The sequence below is a fragment of the Typopeltis vanoorti genome, chromosome 2, assembly GCF_054136105.1.
Source record: "Typopeltis vanoorti isolate ZY-2024b chromosome 2, IOZ_Tvanoo_1.0, whole genome shotgun sequence".
Classification (NCBI taxonomy): Eukaryota; Metazoa; Arthropoda; class Arachnida; order Uropygi; family Thelyphonidae; genus Typopeltis; species Typopeltis vanoorti.
In genome coordinates, this window is record NC_143550.1 from 131,249,806 (window position 1) to 131,273,208 (window position 23,403).

General features: G+C 36.1%; 1 protein-coding gene across 1 annotated transcript in view; it reads right to left on the reverse strand.

Annotated features, from left to right (window-relative positions):
• LOC150109435 (transmembrane protein 164) overlaps positions 1-16,752 on the reverse strand; it is a 177,982-nt gene extending 161,230 nt beyond the window's left edge. Inside the window, exon 1 of the mRNA XM_090408187.1 lies at positions 16,661-16,752. The gene's annotated coding sequence lies outside the window, so the exon portion shown is untranslated. The remainder of the gene's footprint in view (positions 1-16,660) is intronic.
• Between the last annotated feature and the right edge of the window lie 6,651 nt (positions 16,753-23,403).

Here is a 23,403-nt window from a genome sequence, read left to right on the forward strand (position 1 = left end):
TTATTACCACTTCTCTTATGCTGCCTCCATAATTATTATTATTATTATTATTATTACTACTACCACGGGCTACTCCAGGAGTCCTTAGACTCATCGAGGGAGGCCCTAAACATCATGTTCACACAGCTGTTCAACATTCTCACAGTATCTATCATACCTTGAACTCGTTCACTGTCATAGCACCCACAACAGACTCTGGCAGCTTATTCCACTCATTTACCACTCTAAAGTAAAGAACCCAGCTCTAACACCCCTGCTAACCACGCTCTTGCCCAGCTTCCATGGGTGTCCCCTAGTTCTCCCACCACCAGTCCTGATCTCAAAAATATCATCTGAATTAATCCTACAGAATCCTTTTAGCAATTTGAATGTCTCAATCATATCTCCCCTTTTCTGCCTATCAACTAGTTTCTGCAACCCACAAATCTTCAACCTGTTCTCATATGGTTCATTCCATAGACCTGCTATCATCTTAGTCACTCGCCTCTGGATCCTCTCAACCTCCTCCCCATCAAGAAGGAACCGAGGTGACCAAATCTGGGCACAGTAGTCGAGATGAGGTCTTATCAGGGCTCCGTACAGAGGTACAATAACTTGTTTTTTTCTGCTCGTCAAGGTATTTTTCAACAACCAAGTGAGTTGATGAGCTGATTTAGCTACTTTTGCAATGTGCCCCATAAACTTCATCTCCCTATCCACCAACACTCCCAAGTCCCTGGCCTCATCAATCTCTTGGAGTACAGTTCCACCAATGTGGTATACTGCTGCTAATCTTTTCACTCCGAAATGCATAACCTTACATTTTGTCACATTAAATTGACATCCATTCTCCTTAGTCCAGAACTCCAATCTATCTAAGTCATTTTGCAAGACTTTGACATCTTCTGCATTCACTATCGCCCTATCCAACTTTGCATCATCAGCGAACAAATGAACTGTCCCACTTAGACCCTTCCCTATATCGTTAATGAACAGATTAAACAGCAGTGGTCCAAGAACAGAACCCTGTGGCACACCACTAGTCACAGGCTGTTTTTTGGACTCTACTCCTGAATAAACTACTCTTTGATATCTCTCCATCAACCACCCAGCTATCCATCTCACCAACCCTATATCCATTCCCATATGTTGTAGTTTATGGATTAGAATTCCATGTGGTATCCTGTCAAACGCCTTTGCCAGGTCCAGCAGTATCACTGTAAACCCATTTCCCTTATCCAGTTCAGCCGTCACCTTGTTATAAAACTTGAGCAAGTTACTGAGGCATGATCTACCCTTCACAAAGCCATGCTGTCCTGTGTACAGTATCTCATTTTCATCAATCCATTCCTGTATTTTTCGCTTGACTACTTTCTCCAAGACCTTGACAACGACTCCTGATATGCTGATCGGTCGGTAATTTGCAACCATAGTCTTGGATCCTCCTTTATGCAGTGAAACTATTTTCCCCTCTTTCCACGCCTTCGGGACTAAGCCAGACCTGAGACTCAGATTAAACAACATGGTCAAGGGCACTGATAATTCATTAGCCGCTTCATGCAAGACCCTTCATGTAATGCCCTTATTCTCTGTATAGCATGCTTAATCTCTTTATTCATCCATTTAACACCTACTTTATTTAACCTTCTGATCCTTGGAATACATTTAGACATTGCTTCTACAAGATAGTTCTTGAAAATTCCTCCAAGCTGCACTGATCTCTTTTCCAGCTAATTCCTCATTCCATGCTACACCAGCAAGCTGTCTCCAGAGCTCTTCATAATCCCCCCCCCTTGTAGTTCCACATATACCCTTTTCTCACAGAGATCCTCACACTGCTGGCAACCACCCAGGTAATCACTTCGTGTTCACTTTCACCAACTGGTGGGTGATTGGACACCTCATATATAATTACATCCTCTGATGAGATGATCAAATCCAAGGCCCTCAATCCTTGTGTGCAATTGTCCCTCAAAAACTCGAGAAACTCATTTTCTTTACTTCCAGTTGCTATCTCATCATTCCGGTCTATATTGCCATAATTAAATTCACCCATAATGATCACCTTTTCATATTTGCTTGGCTAATTTGATTGTATATTTCATACTCACTATCATCCACATTACCAGGTCTATAACAACATCCGACCAAGTATTTCATTCTATTCACCTCTATCTCACACCATACTACATCAAAGCCACTGGCTATTTCCCCTCTTGCATCTACTTGTATAGACATAACTCTTTCCTCTATCATCAATAGCACTCCCCCCCCCCCTCGCTTTCTATCCTCATGAAACACATTATACCCTTCCATCTCTATTCCTGTCAGGATGTCGTCTTGATTTAACCATGTCTCACTTATTCCAACAATTTTTGAGTGAACAGACTCAATTAATGCAACCATTTCATCTGCCTTGTGTCTTATATTTCTAGCATTTGTATACAAACAGAACAGCTCATTCCTGGATCTACAACTAGTTCCGCTGATTATACCACTCATTCGATATGATTGCTCCATGTTCAACTGGAGCAATTTCCCTTTCTACTTATTCATTTTAGAACCTTCTTCAAGTCCAACTGTTACCTCTTGATCCCTGGTCATTCCATTCCTTTCCTCTACACATGCATTCACATTCTCTTGGAGTATCCACCTTTCTCACGTGTTCCCCTGTCCACCCTGAGCCTCCAAATTTCCCTGACCATCTTGAACACCCATTCTCTCATTCTCTATACTCATGCCACTCACTTCCTCATTCATAATCACCTCTTCAATATTTCCTGTCTTACTCTCCTGCTCCTCCACATTGCTTCCCACTTGATCAGCTTCATTCTCTGTACTCACAAATGAAACATTCAGTAATAGCACAGTGATAAAAAACTCTCAACAGGCATGCAGTCAGGAATACATATCCATACTTGAAGTAGAAAAATCCATCAAAAGCCTGAAATGTGGAAAGGCAGATGGAGTAGATGATTTTCGAACAGAAATACTCAAGTATGTAGGTATAAGTCTAACAGTGGCTGCACTGCATAGTTCAGAAGGCCTGGACAGAGGGACAAATTCCAGATGATTGGAGAAGAGCTCTCATAGTACAATACATAAAAAGGGAAATAAAACTGAATGCGAGAATTAGAGGTATTTCCTTACTGAGTGTTCCTGGTAAGATTTATGAGAAACGGTTCAGGATTGTGGAAGGGAAGCTTGGTGACGAACAAGCTGGATTTAGGCCAAATAGAGGCTGTCAGGATCAGATTTTCACTATACGACATACAGTTGAGAAATCATGGGAATATAACAAGGATCTATATTTAAGTTTTGTAGATCCGGAAAAGGCACATGATAAGGTGCCAAGAGAAAAGCTATTCAAAATGCTATAGTTGTATGGTGTCCATATGACATATCAAGCGATACTTAGTCTTTATTTGAGGTGTAAGTCAACAGTTAAAATTGAATGGAGAACAAGAAGATGTTTTAATGTTAAATCTGGTGTCAGACAAGGATGTACATTATCACCTCTGTTATTCATTATCTATATGGATCACATTATGAAGGAAAGCAGTATTAAACCTGATATCAAAACTGGAGATGTTAATCTCAGCTCTTTACTTTATGCAGATGTTACTTCTAAATAAATTCAGTACAAGTCTGCAAGATTCCCTGACTAAATGAAATAACTGTTGTAATAGATATGGTATGAAGGTCAGCAATAGCAAGACAAAGACAATGAAAATAGACAGAAGCACTGAAAATATTTATTGCATTATGAATGGAGAACCTATAGAACAATTAAAACATTTCAGCTATTAAGGACAATTTTTAGTGAAGATGGCAAATTAAATATGGAAGTAGACAACACAATCAAGAAAGCTTGTATGGCAGGAAGTTAACTGAATAAATTTATATGGAATAACAGAGAAATTAGTCAAAACACTAACTTAGCTGTAAACAAGACAGTGTTCAAGCCAAGTTAGTGTTTTATTCTAAACCTGAGTTAGAATAAAACACTATGAAGTTAGAAATAAAACACGACCAAAGAGACTGCAGATATGAAAGTCCTGAGAAAGATTATGGGGTGAACAGATGACATCAATGGCAATATCATATTAAAAATGTGGATGTTAGGAAAGAACTTGACATTGTTAGCATCTAGGAATGTGTTAGCAGGACTAATCCCTGAATTGACGAATCTCGTCGTGATGAGGGGAATCCTTATATACGCTGTTTCAGTTGAAGGTGAGTTAGCCGATCTCATACGGTGGTAGCAGGGTTTTTTCTCCCAGAAACTCGGGTTTTTCATCCCACATACAGACAAATCAGCCTTATCACTGAATAAGGTACTGTACAGAGGCTTTTGCAGTTCGTGTCATTCTCAACAAATAGTGCAATTAGAGACAGATGGAATAAACACAGCGCAAACTAATAAATCACATGTCCCATCTCACAGAAACTATGCTGTATAGACTTAAACAAAACCATATGTGCACCGAAACACAGTATCTAACTAAAAACTATTGTCCAATTTTTCAATTATGAAATTGAAATAAGTGTTAGTTTTATTGCATTTGAAATTCTCGATGTCATTATGACAGATCACAAAGGCTAACTTAAAATAAAAGACTACCAAGAATTGAAACATGCCATATAATGAATGTGTGAGTTCGCCTGCCAAGAAGCCATAAAATTCAACCAAGGGTTGAAACATTTGTGTGAGTTGAACCAGTAATGAGAAATTCAGTAATGAGAAGTTCCATTGGAATGATAAATGACACCCTGTTGTGAATGTGTTAAAACTAATAGTGAATGTTGTTATGACAGTTTCGGATGTTATGGAATTCGATTGAAGAGAATTAGCATTTCAACTCAACACTTCGGTTGCTTTTGTCTTTAGGTCGTGTGATCTTTTGTTAATACCACACCAATCATATGCACGTCTTTATAGCTGCTGTCTTGTGTAAAACAAAATTCAGCTTGTACATATTGTAACAATTAAAAAAAAAACACTTCAATGATTTATAAGCGTATAAAAGGATATCACATGTAAATCGTTGATATGCGCCAGCAAAATTCTCAGATGTGCCACCACTGGCACGAGTGCCATAGGTTCACCATCTAGGGTTTACTGTATAAAATGTTTATTGTTGAAAATTGTCTTTGTTTTCTGCCAGTTACATACATTTCTGGTGAGTTACATACATATGTAATGCTTTTTTTTATGTAAAAGTTTATTTTTATTGCATTGGTCACTAAACGTTCAACGAAAGGGGGAAAAACCAACATTGAAGAGGAAATTCGTTTCTCTCAAAGAAAAAATTTAAATCTTGGATTAGTTGAAAATTGGAGAAAAACCAGGAGTTGTTGCAAGGACTCTGAATTTAAATGAATCGACAATTCAAACAATCAAACAAATGAACATAAAATCCGAGAAAGTATTTATTGCTAGGTCAATGGTAAGTGCAAAGCACGTTGCTCGTGTTCACGATATTCTAATAGAAAAATAGAGAAATCTCTAATGATTTGGATAGAAGATTGCACTCAAAACAAAATTCCTTTGGATGGACACCTTATTAAGCAAAAAGCTCTCAAAATTTATAAACATTTAAAAGAACTTGATCAAGATTCTTCAGAAGAAATCTCTCAGCATGGATTTTGTTCCAGTAAGGGTTGGTTCGAAAACTTTTAAAAGCGGTTTTCTTTGTATAATCTTAAAATCCAGGGAGAATCAGCATCAGCAGACGTTGAAGCTGCCTGGAAATACCCAGCAGAACTTTTAAAAATCATTAAAGAGGGTGGTTACAGTGCAGACCAAGTGTTCAATGTGGATGAATCTGGATTATATTGGGAAAAAATGCCAAAACGCACTTATATTTCGAAAAATGAAAGATCAGCTCCTGGATTCAAAGTTTCCAAAGATAGAATTACTCTACTGTTTTGTAGTAATGCATCAGGTGATTACATGACAAAACCAATGTTTATAAACCGAGCCCAAATTCTCGTGCGATGAAAGGGCTCGACAAGTTCACCCTATCTGCTTATTGGCGTACCAACAAAAATGCATGGGTTACAGTTAGCATGTTTGAAAATTGGTTTTCAAGCATTTTGTGCCAGATGTAGAAAGTTACACAAAGAAAAAGAATATGGACTTCAAAATTATACTAATTTTAGATGACGCACCAGGCCACCCAACAAATTTAAGCCATCTGAATATTAAAATAACTTTTTTGCTGCCTAATACTACTTCACTTATTCATCCACTTGACCAAGGAATAATATCAACATTTAAGTCATATTATGTTCCACATTTCAATTAATTTTGAAAAAAATGGAATCTAATCCAAACATGACACTGCCTCAAGCGTGGAAAGTTCTCAATATTGAATAGTGTAAAAATTATATCTCTGTCCATTAAGGAATTACAACCCTCTAAGGTGAATGCTTGCTGGAAAAAAATATGGCCTAAAGCCATTGTGGAACAAAATTTCGTACCTCCAGTGGATGCCGAGTTACGTCGTATAATAAACGTTGCACACATTTTTGGTGGAGAGGGCTTTTGCTATATGGTTGAAAACTAAATTAGTGAATTTACTGATGGAGAAACAGATTTAAACGAGGTACTGGTACAATTAATAGATGGCGTCAAACCATGTGGCGAGGAAAGTTCTGCTGAAGATTCTGATTGTGATGAATCCGTTAATTCAGTTTAAAGAAATTAGCAGAAGGACTGGACTTGGCAAGAAAGTTGAGAAGTTATTTTACGGATAATGATCCCTCGATGGAGCGCTCGGGAAAATTCACGAGACAATTGGATATTTATTTAGCACCATATTATGAACTTAATAAAAAATTGCAGCATAGTGGAAAGCAAAGTCTTATTACTGACTTCTTGATGACTAAACCAGCCGAAGTATGCAATGAGAATTATACAAATGATGTCCGAGAGATTTCAAGTGGTGATGACCTCTGGCAACTTAAAGAACATCTACGAAACGTTATTTCTGAAAACAGTGATGGCGATTAAAATATGCACTTTATTTTATGGTGTCTAAAACATTTATGCATTATGTGCAAAAATTTATGTACAATTTGTAATTTTTATAATTTTATACCACGTATGTATGTCTCATAGTTTGTTTTCTTAACTTACATAAATTACCTGCATTAAATAAAAATATTGTTTTTGTTGAATTGTCATTGTTTTTTATATAATTAAAAAAAAAAACGATTTCGGAACCTAACCCTACTTTTTCTATGTGATCTAAGTCTCGTATAACGCGATTTATATAACGTGGCATTTCTTTGGAACCTAACATCTGTGTTATATGAGGGTTACCTGTACTTAACACTCCTTGGATATATGGTAATGCATTCTATTCACTGATAATTTTCCATGTAAAAAAATCTATTCTCAGACCCCTGTTCACCACACTTTTACATAACTTCCAGGTATGACCCCTGGTTCTTCCCCTCTCAGCTACTACTTTTTTCATAATCCCTCCCCCTCTGGATTAATCTCATAAAATCCTCTAACTCAGTGTTTCTTAACCTGTAGTCCGCGGACCATCTGTGGACCGCAACAATGGAACAGGTGGTCCGCAGGCAACCTTAAATAAATAAATATATTTTTTAATTATCCAAACAAAACAAATTAAAATTGAATAAGAAATAAAATTAATACTTAAAAATACAATAATTTTTTTTTAGCACCAGAATGACTAGTAATAAAAGAAGAGGTGAAGTGAATAACAATATTTATTGCTTCCGCCTTCCCTTGCTGTTTTGTTAGATTTGCAGTAAACATGGGTTATACACATTTCAACCAATTGCTTGTTTTGTATTGATTTTTATTATTAAAGGTTTTCCTCCTTCAACCAAAGCTAAGTATATCTTCAGAAGTGCTAAGCGATACTTGGACAAAGTGTGTCGTGAGTTAACCCCAGTATTTATATATTTTTTGGAAACATTTTTTTTTTTAATAATGGAAAAGTGACTTAGAACTAGGACTTTGAAAAGAAATGGAAATGAAAGAGGTGATGCTAACCCTAATTGTGATATACATGTTGTAATGGCGAGTAAATGATACTATTACAGTAGAAGAAACAAGCAATTCAAAGAAAAAATACAGTACGAGATGTAACAATTCATATTTAGAAATCGGATTTACTTGGTGTGGAGAAGAAAGTGAACAGAAACCTCAATGTGTTTTGTATTATGAAGTGTTGTCGAACAAGTGCATGAAACCTGCGAAACTCCAACGACATTTAGAAACAAAACATGCAATATAAAAAATAAGCCAACTGAATTTTTTCAGTGACGATTAGGGACATTAAATCATGGGAAAGATATAGTTTCGGTCATGGGTTCCATTAATTCCAAAAGATGTTGATTTGATTCCTCTTTTAAATGACACTGTCGGTCGCAGAATTAATGATATGGCAGGTGACGTAGAATCTCAGTTAATCGAAAGAGTTAAGAGCCCTTATTATGTGTTGCAAATAGATGAGACTACTGATGTTACAAGTGATGCGCAGTTAATATGCTATGCAAGATATGTGCATGATAACAATATTTATGACAATATTCTGTTTTGTAGAACTTTGTCACCCCGAACAACTGGAAAAGAAATATTGCACACTATCAATAATTACGTAATACACAAAGGCATCCAGTGGGGAAAATGTATGGGCTCCTGTTCTGATTTTGCTCGCCCTTACAGACAGGCATGGTGGGGTTGTTTCTAAAGTCAAGGAAGCAGCTCTGAATATGAATTGGGTACATTATTTCATACATATGTATGAAATAATGTACCCAATTCATATTCAGTACCCAATTCAATGTACCCAATTCATATTCAAGCATACACTTATTTCATCATATGTATGAAATAAGTGTATGCCTCCTGAATTTAAAACTGTGGTATACATCGCTGTAAAGCTAGTTAATTTTATGAAGGCTCGACTGTTAAATAACAGGTTTATTTTCAGTATTCTGCGAAGAAATGGACAACGAATATACTAGTATACAACTTTTGCTTCATTCTGAAATTCGCTGGATTTCCAGGGGCAAAGTACTAACAAAGTTATTTCGATTAAGGCACGAAGTTTTATTATTTGTAAATGAATGGAATTCTGATTTTGCATTACTCTATCTTGACAAAGCATGGTTATCAACACTATCCTATCTTTCGGACATTTTTTCGAAACTAAATCTCTCCCTTCAGGGAAATTCTTTAACTGTTCTGCATACCTATGACAAAATAAAGGCATTCGCGAAAAAACTAGTGTTATGGATTAATTATGGAAAAGACAGACAATTTGCACACCTTTTCCAACATTGGATTCCTTTTTAGTGGAAAATTATATTTTTGTTGGTTCTGAGTTTCTGGAAAGTGTTTGTGACCACCTCAAAACTCTGAATAACTTTTATAAGAAATTTCTGTGGGTTCGCGATCCACTTCAGGCATAGTCACGTGAACGACTTTTCGTTATCGAAAAAAAGAACAGCTAATTGAGCTCTCAAGTGACAGTGAGCTTAAAATGCACCTCTGATCTTCGTTTGGCTCGATTCTGGATCTTGCCTTCAGTGAGAAATGAATTTCCCGAATTATCAGAAGAAGCATTGAAAATCGTCAGTCAGTTTTCTACAATTTATCATTGTGAGAAAGGATTTTCATCGCTCCTTCAAATAAAAACTTCTTCCCTTCATGTATTAGGCCTAGTGGCCTGTTACGGGGCTATCCTTAGCCCTTCTAAGCCATACCCATCCCGAGGATAAGGTGGCTAGTCCTATGCTTCCTGGTGTGTCCTACGTCTGTAGATAAGTTTGTTCACAGGGCTGGTTTGCCTGCTTGCGGTAGGAAAACCCCCCAGATAACTGGGGAGAAAAACCCTGCAGTCCACGCCCAAGGCCGGCTAACTTGGCTATGTCTGAAAAAGATCTTTAAGCTCCTCACGTCAGCAACAGGAATCGAACCCATGACACTCCTTTCCCAGGCATATGGTTGCGAAGCGCATAGCCACTCGGCTAACTGCACAGACTCAAAAACAAAATACAGAAATCCTCTTAGTGTGTGTGCCGATCTTCGACTGAAGTTTACTAATATTGATCCAGATCTCCAGCAACTCTGCCAGGGCCGAGAAGCTCAACCATCTCATTAAAAGTAAGTAGCAACATAATTATATTATATTATTTCTTTGTTTAATAAAAATTAAAACTTTGTTCAATGATGGTATACACTTAATCATTTACTTTCAATTTAATTAGGTTTCCATATGTATTCAAAAGATGCTTTTAGATTTATTATGTTATAAAGGCACAGTTTTTCTCAAATGTTGGTAATCCCCACATAGGTTTTTAAACAAATTACATAATTTAGTGGTCCACAGAATTTTTTTTTAGGAATTTTAACTGGTACTTGGGCTAAGAAAGGTTGAGAAATGCTGCTTTAACTTAAATGTCTATCACATCATGCTCTTCCTCCTATCTACCAAACTCTGCAATCCATATTTCTTCAACTTTTCTCTATAGCCAGCATTCCAAAGTACCAATATTGTCATAGTCACTCACCTCTGGACCCTCTCCAATGTCTCCACATCACACTGAAAACCAAGTGACCAGATCTGAGCACAATAATCCAAGTATGGCCTGACCACTTATCGCTACATGTTAGAGTGCTTCTTATCATAGCAGAAATACAATTTGCAGCCTTTGCAACACTAGCAATATGCCCTCTAAACTCCAGTCTACTGCAAACCATCACTCCCAGATCTCTAATCTCATCCACTTATTGCATTATGGTCCCCTCAATACAGTACACAGCCCACAGCCTTATATTTCTGCACTCCAAAATGCAACACCTTGCACTTATTGATATTAAAACTACAACACCACTCTTTTGTCCAAGTAAAAAAAGTCGATTCAAATCTTCCCAACTTTGGGAAGAATTATATGGGGATCTTCAGTTGTTTGCGTCATCAGCAAACAACTGAAAATCCCAGTTATTGATATACACATTATATCATCATCATCATCATCAAATTCCTGCCATGTACCCTCAAGGGGTGTACAGGATATGACAGTACTACATGAAAAAATTACATCATCACTAACTTCCTATCTACAATTTTCCTCCAAATCAGTCTGTTACTTGTCAAGACTCCAAAATTATCAGATCTTATATTTCTATCGTCTAAGGCACTTTGTACCGTATCAATCCACCTATATCTTGGTCTTCCTCTGGGTCGTTTTCCTGCCAACCTGGCAGAGAACACTTGTTTTGCTAATCTTTCCTCTCCCATTCTATTTAAGTGACCATACCACCTGAGATTAGCTCTGCTAACACATTCCTGGATACTGACAATGTCAAGTTCTTTCCTAATATCCTCATTTTTAATATGATATTGCCATTGATGCCATCTGTTCACGCCTCTAATCTTTCTCAGGACTCTCATATCTGCGGTCTCTAGTCTTTGGTCAAGTGTTTTACTTCTGACCCAGCTCTCAGATCCATAAGTTAAAACTGGTTTGAACACCGTCTTGTATACAGCTAATTTAGTGTTCCGACTAATTTCTCTCTTATTCCATATGAATTTATTCAATTGACTTCCCACCATACCAGCTTTGCTGATTCTGTTGTCTATTTCTATATTTAATTTACCATCTTCAGTAAAAATCATGCCTAAGTAGCTGAAATGTTTTACTTGTTCCACAGGTTCTCCATTCACAACACAATTGACATTTTCAATGATTCTGCCTATTTTCATTGTCTTTGTCTTTTCATTGCTGACCTTCATACCATATCTATTACAACAGCTATTCAATTTAGTCAGAGAATCTTGCAGACTTGTAGCGGATTTATTTAGAAGTATAACATCATCCGCATAAAGCAAAGAGCTGACATTAACATCTCCAATTTTGATATCAGGTTTAATACCACATTCCTTCATAATGTGATCCATATAGATAATGAATAACAGAGGGGATAATGTACATCCTTGTCTCACACCAGATTTAACATTAAACCATCTTCCTGTACTTCCTTCAATTCTAACTGCTGACTCACAACTCAAATAAAGACTAAGTATTGCTTGATATAATGCCCCATTGACACCATATAACTGCAGCGTATTGAATAGCTTCTCTCTTGGCACCTTGTCATATGCCTTTTCCAAATCGACAAAACTTAAATACAGATCTTTGTTATATTCCCATGCTTTCTCGACTATTTGTCGTAAAGTGAAGATCTGATCCTGACAGCCTCTATTTGGCCTGAATCCAGCTTGTTCTTCACCAAGCTTTTCTTCCACAATTCTTCTCAACCGTTTCTCAAGTATACTTGCATAGATCTTGCCAGGAACACTCAGTAGGGAAATACCTCTGTAATTCTCACATTCAGTTTTATTTTCCTTTTTATATATGGGTACTATGAGAGCTCTACTCCAATCATCGGGAATTCGTCCCTCTGTCCAGGCTTTCTGAACTATGCAGTGCAGCCACTGTAAGACTCTTATACCACCATACTTCAGCATTTCTGGTTGAATATCATCTACTCCTGCTGCCTTTCCACATTTCAAGCCTTTGATGGCTTTTTCTACTTCAAGTATGGATATGTATTCCTGACTGCATGCCTGGTCAGTGTTTTTTATCACTGTGCTGTCATCACTACTTGTTTCATTTAGCAGTTTTTCAAAGTAATTACTCCATACTTCAAGGATATCTTTTTCTCCTGTTTTCATTTCACCTTTATCATCTCTAATTCCTTTTACAGCACTCTTTCCTCCATTCCTAAGCTTCTTCAACAACCTCCAGAATATTTTGCCACCTTCTTGATATTTATTTTCTATATTCTTGCCAAAGTCCTCCCATGACTTTTGTTTAGCTAGTTTTACACACTGTTTAGCTTTCTTACATTTGTCTCTGTATTCTGTAAGAGTAAAAGCTGACTTATTTGCCAGGAACTTTTGATATGCTTTCTTCTTTTCCTTCACTGCCTCTTTAACTTCCTGTGTCCACCAGGGAGTTCTGATTTTTTTATCCTTGCACACAACCTCACCACATGCCTCTCTGGCAGAATCAATCAATGTTTCCTTCAGAGTTTGCCACTGAATCTCCAAGGCTTGATTCCTGTTCTCAAACTCTTTCATTTTCTTTTCAATAATATTTCTGTATTTTAGTCTACAGTTCACATCTGAGAGCTGCTCAACTTTTATTCGCTTTAAAACTTTCTTACATGTTATTCTTTTCAATATGAAATTCAATTTTATCCTGCTCAAGACTAAATAGTGATCACTTCCAATTTCAAATCCTCTGTACACTCTGGTGTCCTGCACCAGGGAGAAAACATCACTATCAACAATAACATAGTCAATGAGACTTTTCTTATTCCTAGCCTCTTCTCTCCATGTGAATTTGTGCACATTTTTATGTTGGAACATGGTGTTAGTAATAACCAGTCCATGTCCTGAGCAGAAATCCAACAGATATTTGCCATTATTATTAGCTTTGCTCTTTTCTCCAAATTTTCCCAAAATATTTTTGTATGTCTCACAATCATTTCCTACTCTACTATTTAGATCCCCAACTAGGACCAACTTTTCCTTTTTCATTGTGTCAGTTGCTTTTTCTAAAGCTTCAAAAAATTCCTCCACTTCTACCTTAGTAGAACCTTCTGTGGGACCATAGGCACAAATAAGTCTCATTGTCCAGTTCCCCATTCTCATATTTGCCCACATTACTCTACTTGAGACTGACTACCATTCAAGAAGATTAGCCACGTATTTTGTGTTGAATACTATGGCTACTCCTTCTTTTCCTTGATTGTCATTGCCTGAATATAACATTTTGTATTTATTGCTCAGAAAGATCTCACCAGTTTTGGTCTTTTTTGTTTCAGTCACCCCTATTATGTCGATCTGATACTTATCTAATTCCTCAGCTAGCTCCATTTCTTTGCCATTCAGGCTTCTTACATTGATAGTACCGATCTTTAACTCTGGTGATGTTGAGTTGGGGTTTGTTTTCAGATTTGTTCCAGTAGCTGACTTTTCGCTGTTCGCCCTGGTTCCCTGGCGAAAGAATACACATTATATATCATTTACAAACATGTTAAACAGCAGGGGGGGATGCTGAGAACAGAACCCCGGGGCACATCAATTGTTACCCTCCTTTTTTTTTGAGACAGTGCTCCATCATACACAACCTGTTAGTTCTATCAGAGAGCCAATCTTTGATCCATGTAATCAATATACTATATGTTCCCATCCACTGCAGCTACTACACCAATTTATAGTGTGGTAATCTATCAAATGTTTCTGCAAAGTCCAAGAATATCACTGTATGTAATGATTCTCTCTTATTTAACACACTTGTTACCTTATCATAAAATGCAAGCAAATTACAAAAATAGGACCTACCTTTCACAGATCCATGCTAACCATCATAAAGAATGCTATCTCCATCAACCCAATCCTGTATTCTATTCCTTAACAATCTCTCCAACACCTTGACCACAACTCAAACAGAATGGCCTCTAGTTGGAGACTTAAGTCGTAGCACCATACTTCTGGAGTGGTACTATTTTGCCTTCTTTCCACTCCTTAGGAATCCTACCCACATCAAGACTTTCATTAAATAACCAGGTCAAGGGCATGGCCAACTCTGGTGTACATACCTTAAGAATACATGGTATGTCATTCATTCCCACAGCCTTATTAACATCTAACCCAATCAATATCTAAGACATCTGTTTCTTTCACTTCCATTTCTCATAATACTTGCCTCTCTTCTATATATTGCACTACATCATTTACACCAGTATGATAAAATTATTATTATTACATGACACCTCCAGGGAGTTTAAAGACTCATCAAGGGAGGGCTTTCTGTACAACTCTGTCTCCACCACTCAATCCACCAACTACAACGAACCGCATCTACACCAAAGCCATCTACTGCCCACCACCATCACTAGTATTTGCACTCTCTTTTCACACATCTTGCAGATATGTCTATTGTTATGCATTAAGGGAAGGACCACTACCCAGACTAGTTTCGACCTTTATTGAGGTCTCAATAAAGGTGGAAACTAGTCTGGGTAGTGGCCCTTCCCTTAATGCATAACAATAGACATATCTGCAAGGAGATGTGTTTTGCATTATAGGAGATACTGAAATAGGAGTGTTGGTATCTTGCTCCACCTTTGCAACGAGTTGCCATAGTGTTGTACCACCTTAACCCAGTCCTGAAGATACTTTCAGGTGCAAACTTTGTTTGCTCACACTTGGATAAAGGATTAAACTAAATGTATTATACTTTCCAAACAAGTACCTCATGATCACTCTCACCAACCAGCAGCAGTGTCAACACTTCACTAACAATCTTGTGAAGTTATCACCAAATCCAAAACGTTAAAGCCTCTAGTTTCTTCCATCACATGCTGCTTAAGATACTTATCTCTTAGACATTCCACAAACTTGCTCTCCTATACACTATCTCATCCTTACATTCTGTATTCCTGTAATTAAAGTTTCCCATCTTCTTTTTACATGCCCAACTAATTTGCCTAAGCATTTCACAATCAGTATTCTCTGCATTTCCTGGCCTATAACAGCATCCTATCAGATATACTAACTTGTTTATTTCAACTTCACACCACACAGATTCAAAATCTGTGCATTCACTATCAACTTCCACACTTTGCAGACACAATTCCTATGAAATCATTAACAGCACTCCTCCTCCTCCTCTTTTCACATTTCTATCCTTCTGGAAAATTATGTACTTCTAATTCTATTCCCGACCTCACATCTTCCTCAGACTCAATAAGTTTCACTTATTCTAATTATCTTTGGGCATACTTGTTTCGAATACTTCCTACAGTTGTGTATAAACATAACAATCCCTGTGTGTTTGAGGACATTCTACCAGCACCAACATTCTCTTTTCTAGCTGCTATAGTATAGGTCGGTTTCTGATAAACTGAAAATTCAACATTCAAGTTCACTATTGAATGTGAATCTAATAATCAAACTATCCTTTTTTGGATACCTTAATAATTCACAATCTCACAGGTTATGTTGAATTTTCAGTTTATCGGTAGCCAACCTTTACTGGCAGATTGTTTCTCCATTTCAACTTGCACAACATCCATGAGCAGTCAAACAAAGAGAAACAAATTGCATTTATTATTAGAAAAGCAAGTGTTTGATGCTAAAGCAAAGAAAGGACCAAGAAGAGGAGCTGTTGACAGAATGTTAGTAATGAAATACTATCACCATATCCTGTACACTCCTTAAGGGTATATACCAGGAATTTGATGATAAGAGAAACAGATTAGTTGATATATTCGAAGTAACCAAGACCACATATCAAGAAGACAATTCATTTTTTTTTTTTTAATTCTACATGATTGTCAATTACTCTAATTGCATTCAAGGACTTTATACTTTATTTCCCTACAGAGCTTATATCCACGCTACAAAATGAACAATTTACAATATAATTATTACAATTTGAACAACTTATAAATCTCCAGTAAAGAACGTGTTCATTTTGTATATACATTTTGCGCATTTGTTGTGATGATCATTCCTTAAAAACAAGTATCGTCTAAATAATAATACGAAAAAAAATCTTTTGCAGCAGATTTTCGTTCCAAATTAAATGAAATATATGATGAAATATTTACCTATGAACATTAACAATAATGAGCGTTACCGTATTAACAAACTCAAGAATGAAATACTACGTATAATACTACGACTGCATATTTCATTAAAGTTCACTCAACAAAAAAAAAAAAAAAAAAACTAAACCTAATCAATAGACATATATAATGCGGTTTGAACAGCTGCGCCATCTAAGAGTTAAATCAACAGCATTTACAACTATGCCTACATAAAAACATCACTCTAATCAAAATAAACCGAGTCTCTCTCTCTCATATCTAACCCCCCCCCCCAAAAAAAAAACGCACATACACATTAGATAACTAATTAAAATAGTTAACTAACGCATAAGTCGTTTATATTAATTGTATATATTTAAAAAAAAAACACTGAACAGAAAGTTTATTTGGCATAAACGTATTACAAGTTACAATTCTTCGGTGTACGAGAAATTCAAAATCCAAACCTGTCGGACCATTCAGCATTGTTCCCACATTTCGGGTATGCCGATCAGACAGGCACCAGATTAATACTTGACTCCGTTTAGAAGAGAGCAATCAGACTGATGACTTCTTACTACTTTCATTTTATACTGCTGATTAAGTTGTGTTCATGACGACAGATGAACTGCTGCCAAAAAAGTACGAGAAAGGTGACAGATGGGAGTTCTTTTGAGGCAATCTGGTGTGGAATTGAGATATACATGAGGAACATATAGGTGGTTGCTGCTATAGGCCAGGATGCTTCATGTGAATTATGTGGAATTGTGTGGAACACGTGCATCACCAGTTAGTACACTGTGTGCAAGTCAAGTAATTATTATTATGGATGATTTCCACTACTGAAACATAGACTGGAAGGAGAAAAGATCACATATCAAAAAATGAAATCAAATTTATATGCCTATCGATTAATAATTACTTGAAAAAACTCATCATGGAGGGCTCTCATGGTGTGAGTGTTCGATCTGGTCACAGGATCAGAAGACCTGTCAATAACTAAGATTGCTACATTTACTCCAATTAAGGAGAATGATCATGAAGACTTCACTTGGGTGGTAGCGAAACATGAAATTATCAGTTAAACAGGGGATATACTTGTCTGTGTGGGGGAGAGGGGGGAATCTGGAAAGTCTAATAACACCTAGAACAAAAATTATATTAAAGCAACTGATATAACCAAAAGAAAGAACATATCTTTAAACCCGTTAACCCCCCCCATGTTTCATCAAATTGTAATAATTTGTTTCTTTAAGCAAGTAAGAGGAATGACTACGGAAGAATAACTTTAATGAATACTGAGGAATGAGATAAAAGAATCAAACAAAATTATTAAGTTACTTACTGACCATGTTAGAACGGTATATCATCCATGTATTGATACTGTTTGAGGCCTGTGTAGCTCAATGGAAGTGACGCTTGAGTCCTCTGCGTAAGATCGACTAACTCGCGAACCGGTCGAAGATAGGCTAATAAGAAGTTCCTACAGTCGGCGACTACACTTGCATCTAAGTCTAACTGCCACTGACCATGGGCAGAGGATGCAAGCGCCACTTCCACTGAGCTGCACATGCCTCAAACAGTATCATTACATGGATGATATGCCAGTCTAATGTGGTCACTAAGTAACTTAACAATTTTTGTTTGATTCTTTCATCTCATTCCTAGGTATTCATTAAAGTCATTCTTCCATAGCCATTCCTCTTACTTACTACATAATGAAAGAACTTTTTCGTTATGTGACAATTTCGTCCCGTCAACTCAATAAAATCGACTGTAGTACCCACATTATTTCAGACAGTAACACATCCTATTAGGGTTAGGTACCAAGAGATGGCAGCACTTGTTTGATTGTCTCTTCATCAGTAGCCGCATATAATTAGTGATAGACATTGACCAGCTATCTCTGATTGGCTACTGGTGGAGATTGAACTGCCCACTCAGTCTCCAAAAGGTAGTTAGGGTTTAAAGGCCTCGCCTACTCCCTATAAGGGAATAAAAGGCGTTAGCTGATTTATTTATAAGATATAACAGGCAATAACGTGAGAACACATGTTGATAAATTGGAGGTACTTAAGACATCGTAGAATCATACTACCGATACAGCAGTATGTGATATCGTTTCGCGTTCTGCGAGAATGTGCAAGAGAATTCCCAATGCTTCTGACTAGGGTGTTTAATTTAAGTATCTCAGCTCTGTAATAGTCCCAAGGGAGTGGCAGGAGGGGAAAATAATTCCTTTGTATAAAAATGCTCTGCGACTGCAGGGGCAAGTATAGAGCAATCACTGTCTCAGAAATTGTGATAAAACTACTGAAAAAGTTGGTTAAAGAGAGAAATCAGGAAGATATATATATATATATATATATATATATATATATATATACACTAATACATATACTAGCCATTAAATTAGAAATGTTTATACAGATGCATGTAAACACCACTTACGCAGCGTATATGCAACACATCTGGTCACGTGCTCCATCATGTGTTCTAGGCAACTTTAAGAAAGCTACTGGCGAGTAATTGTCAAAAGTGTTAATCACCATGGAAAAACAAAGGATATTTCGGAGTTCAATAAAATGCTTATAGTGGATGTCCATCTGTCAGAAGCCAAATTTGAAAACAGCAGAACCGACTGGTTTCTCAAAAGGAGATATATCCCGGGTGTTTAATCAATGGAAAAATAACCTACATTGCTTCTCTGAGAGGCATAAATGTGGTCCTAAGATCAGGGCTGTATTTACTATTAGGCGCAAGCTTGGGGTCTCACTCTCTACCACATTTTAAAACCTTACTCCTCACGAAGAACAATAAAACACAGCGTAGTTGTAAAATGAAAGATTTATTTTTAAATATTAAATTCATAATATAAAAACTAGAGGTGCTGAAAAATTTGTGAGGCATCCCACTTCCATTTGAAATGCATTGTTCTTTCCTTAGAATAAAAAACTAACAGGAACTCCTGTATTTCATAAAATTCATATATGTAAGAGTACCATTTCTTTGCTGTACGTATACACGTCCAGCAAACCTCGATAATATTCTGCCCACCTGTTGAAAGAACATGGATAAGAAGTGCAGTTTGACAGTCATGTCCATTAGAAGGGGCAATAATCCTTCACACTGAAAAGAACACTTAACTAGATTATCTGGCGTACGTAGTAACTACTACGTTCAGTTGCCTGCCGTTTACTCAATAACCGGAATCTAAGTTATATTACACTAAATACCTATGAGTTATACTCATGTTTTGCTGCTTGTTTTTATCGTATAATTATAGTTTTTAATACCAGCGCTAAATAAGAAATAAAAATAAAAAAAAACTTTGGAAGATTAATGTCACTATAAATTTTTTTGCTAATTATTTTAATCGCCAATACATTTTAAAATTCTTCCAGAACTTAATTGAAGATAGTTATTTTTGTCAAATATTTTATAAATTCATGAAAATCCGAATCTAAAAATGAATACCACCTCCATCTGTTCCAAATTAAGTTTTATTTTTTATTCATAATCTTAGTTCGAAGATTAGTTCAGAGATTGCGCGAAGCTTCGCACTTTTAAATTTTGCTTTATAGAGAATCACACGTAAATCTTGAATCATATCATGTAATACATAATTTTTATAACGTAATCTGTAGGTTTTTGCATTTCAACTTTCTTGGTTTCCCCCTAATCACTCACTATAAATCGAAATAAACAGCAGTTATGAAGTCAGCTGTTATGTACATATTTTCGGCTAATCGATATTATGGGGCAGTTTTGAAGTAGCGATATTTTCCCTACAGTTTATCTTTCGAAACATGTGCAGTTGCATGCGTCTAAATGAAATTTTATTTCCAAAATGTTCATAACAGAATTAATTCGCCTTATGGCTAACTCTCCCCCTTCCAAAATTATCACCACACACACACACACACACACACACACACACACACACACACACACACACACACACACAAATAAAATAAAAAAATACTGCTACTAGTAACATATGTACACTATCTTTTTGTTTGAATTCGTTATTTTTCCAAAGTATCAGCCTGTAAAAGATATGTCAGTATTTCTGTGTTAGGATGTTTGTAATCAACAATGGAAAACGAAACAAGACATTCTTGATGTATTCTGCACTACAGCGAGGCATTTTAGTGTGATTTCTGGGGGTAACTTTCTCTCTTGTCATTCTCAATAACAGTGAGAGTAATCTAAGTTTAGCTTTTCCTCCAGCTAAGAGGATTATTATGGAGTATTTCGAAGACGTAGTAATATTTAGAATTAAAAAATAAATAACAAAAATAACACTATTGAAATTTCAGCAAACCGCTGAACAACTGATTTCAGATTACAAAGAAATAGTGCAGAATTAGGAGCTTCGACGGCACAACAATATTATTGCTTCATTTTGTTTTATTTTTTATTTTTTGTCAGATTTTGAATACTGCCTGAAAGCTTTCAAACCAGTAAAAATTTAAAGTAGTTATATAATTGAGTTCCATTTTAACAGTTGTGTGGGACAAAATTATACAACGAATAAATGCTACTAGTAAATCTCTACACCAGTGTTTCTCAAACTTCAGATATCCGCGTACTCCTTAAATTTTCATTATTACCAAGTACCCCTAATTAATTAAGTAAAAAATAAATTCGTTAACTAATGAAAAATAAATTAATTATTTAATTAAAATTAATAAATTAATTTAAATTGTTAATTAAAATTAAATATCTATTTTATTTGAATTTATATGTTTATGTAAACAAAAAATATGATTTATTTTTAAATTTTGGTTCTCTAGAGATGTCAAACGACACACTCTTGTCAATTTCATTTGATCCAGATGCAATATCAACGTTTTCTTGTTGCTTACAGCTAATTGTATTTGCTATATTGCTCTCTTTTGGGGATTTTATAAATCCAATCTTTAACCAATGATCCATACGTAAGAATTTGAAAGCTAAAAAAAAAAAATACTGTATGTACATATAACTCTAACTTTTTTCCCAAAATTAAAGCTAAAAAAATCGCGTTGCGAGATACGTGCGGGAATTTTCGGAAACTAAAGTTTTCAGAAAAAAACCGAAAATGGCGCGACTTACCAAGAAGCTCCTACTCGCTATCATTACTTTTGGATCGAGAACATTTTCTTTGTGTGCATCGTCAAAGTCATCTACCCAAATAGCGTCATCTTCTTTCCCATTATTTCAAGCAAAAATTACCAGTAATTTACAAGACTTGAGATACGTAGAGCAGCGAAGAACTGCATATGATTGGTGTGGTATTAACAAAAGATCGCGCGAACCAAAGACAAATTAGCATTTCAACAGTTGAGTTGAAATGCTAATTCCCTTCAACCGAATTCCATAATATCTGAAACACCTTCACTATATATTTCTTAGTTTTAACACATTAACGACGGGGTGGTGTAAAGCAAAACCATATGTTCCACTGGCAACATATGGTTTTGCTTGGTCTATATAGCAGTTTCTGTTGGAGAGGAGATGTGATTCATTAGTTAGTGCCGTTTTATCCCGGTTGTCTCTATTGCATTGTTTGTTGAAAAATATAATGACTCCTTTAATTATGCATAATCGAAAATTGCCACGTACCCCCTAACGACCTTTCGTGTACCCCGGGGGTACGCGTACCACACTTTGAGAAACAGTGATCTACACGTTCCCGATATGGATTTATTTTTAGCTAATAATTTGTTACAGTCTTTAGTTGGTTTTGTTTTAGATATAAGAAATAGTTTTTGCTGCTTTAAATGAAAAAGCGAATTTATTAACAGATGAGACAAAATTTAAAGATGAGAAGGAAAGAGTGAAAAAACGAAAAAAAGTCTCACGAAATTTCGCAATCTAACGATGAGATTACTCGTATTACATGGGAAAGAAAATTTCATTATTAATACTTTTAATGTCTTTGCGATAAGCTAATTTTGGAAATTAATGAAAGAGCAAAAAGCTATTTAGGCAGATATGTTTGGCATTTTTTTGAAGAAAGATATTGCTCAAGACTAGTATTAACAAAATTTTACACTCTTATGAGGCTGATATTGATTCAGATAGAATTCAGATTCAGATAGAGGAAGAAAGATCAAAGTCAGAATCAATGCAGCAATATCAAAAGAGCGAAGAACCTGGGCTGGTGTTTCCCAGGGTTCAGTACTCAGTCCCTTACTATTCCTTCTATATGTCAATAACATTCATCCCTACCTTACAGAAGACACAAAAGTAATTTGCTATGCAGATGATATAGTCATCTGGCACACTAGTCTAAAATCAAAGAATCAGAGGAGATTCTAAACAAATCCATGAGAGGATTAGAAAACTGGTCAGATGAACTTAAACTCAAAATCAACCCAGACAAAACAAAAATAAGCACCTTTAGTACAGACAGGAAAAATAGACATTCCTACAATCCCAAAGTCATGATCAATACTAAGCTTGAAAAAGTGATAAATCCAAAATACTTGGTATTACGCTTGATCGGGAATTACGTTTTGCACAACACATCTCTAACACTTCCAACAGAGCTCTAAAAAAATTAAATATAATGAAAAGGCTTTGTGGCACAAATTGGGATGCAAAGCCAAAAATCCTCAAAACTACTTACACTATACTAATAAGGCCAATAATGGAATATGCAGCACCTATCTGGTCACCTTCGGCCTCATTGATAAAGAGAAAATTACACAAAATACAAGCAAAAGCATCCAAGATTATCATTGGTGCAGTCTCATCCACTAACAACATCAAAG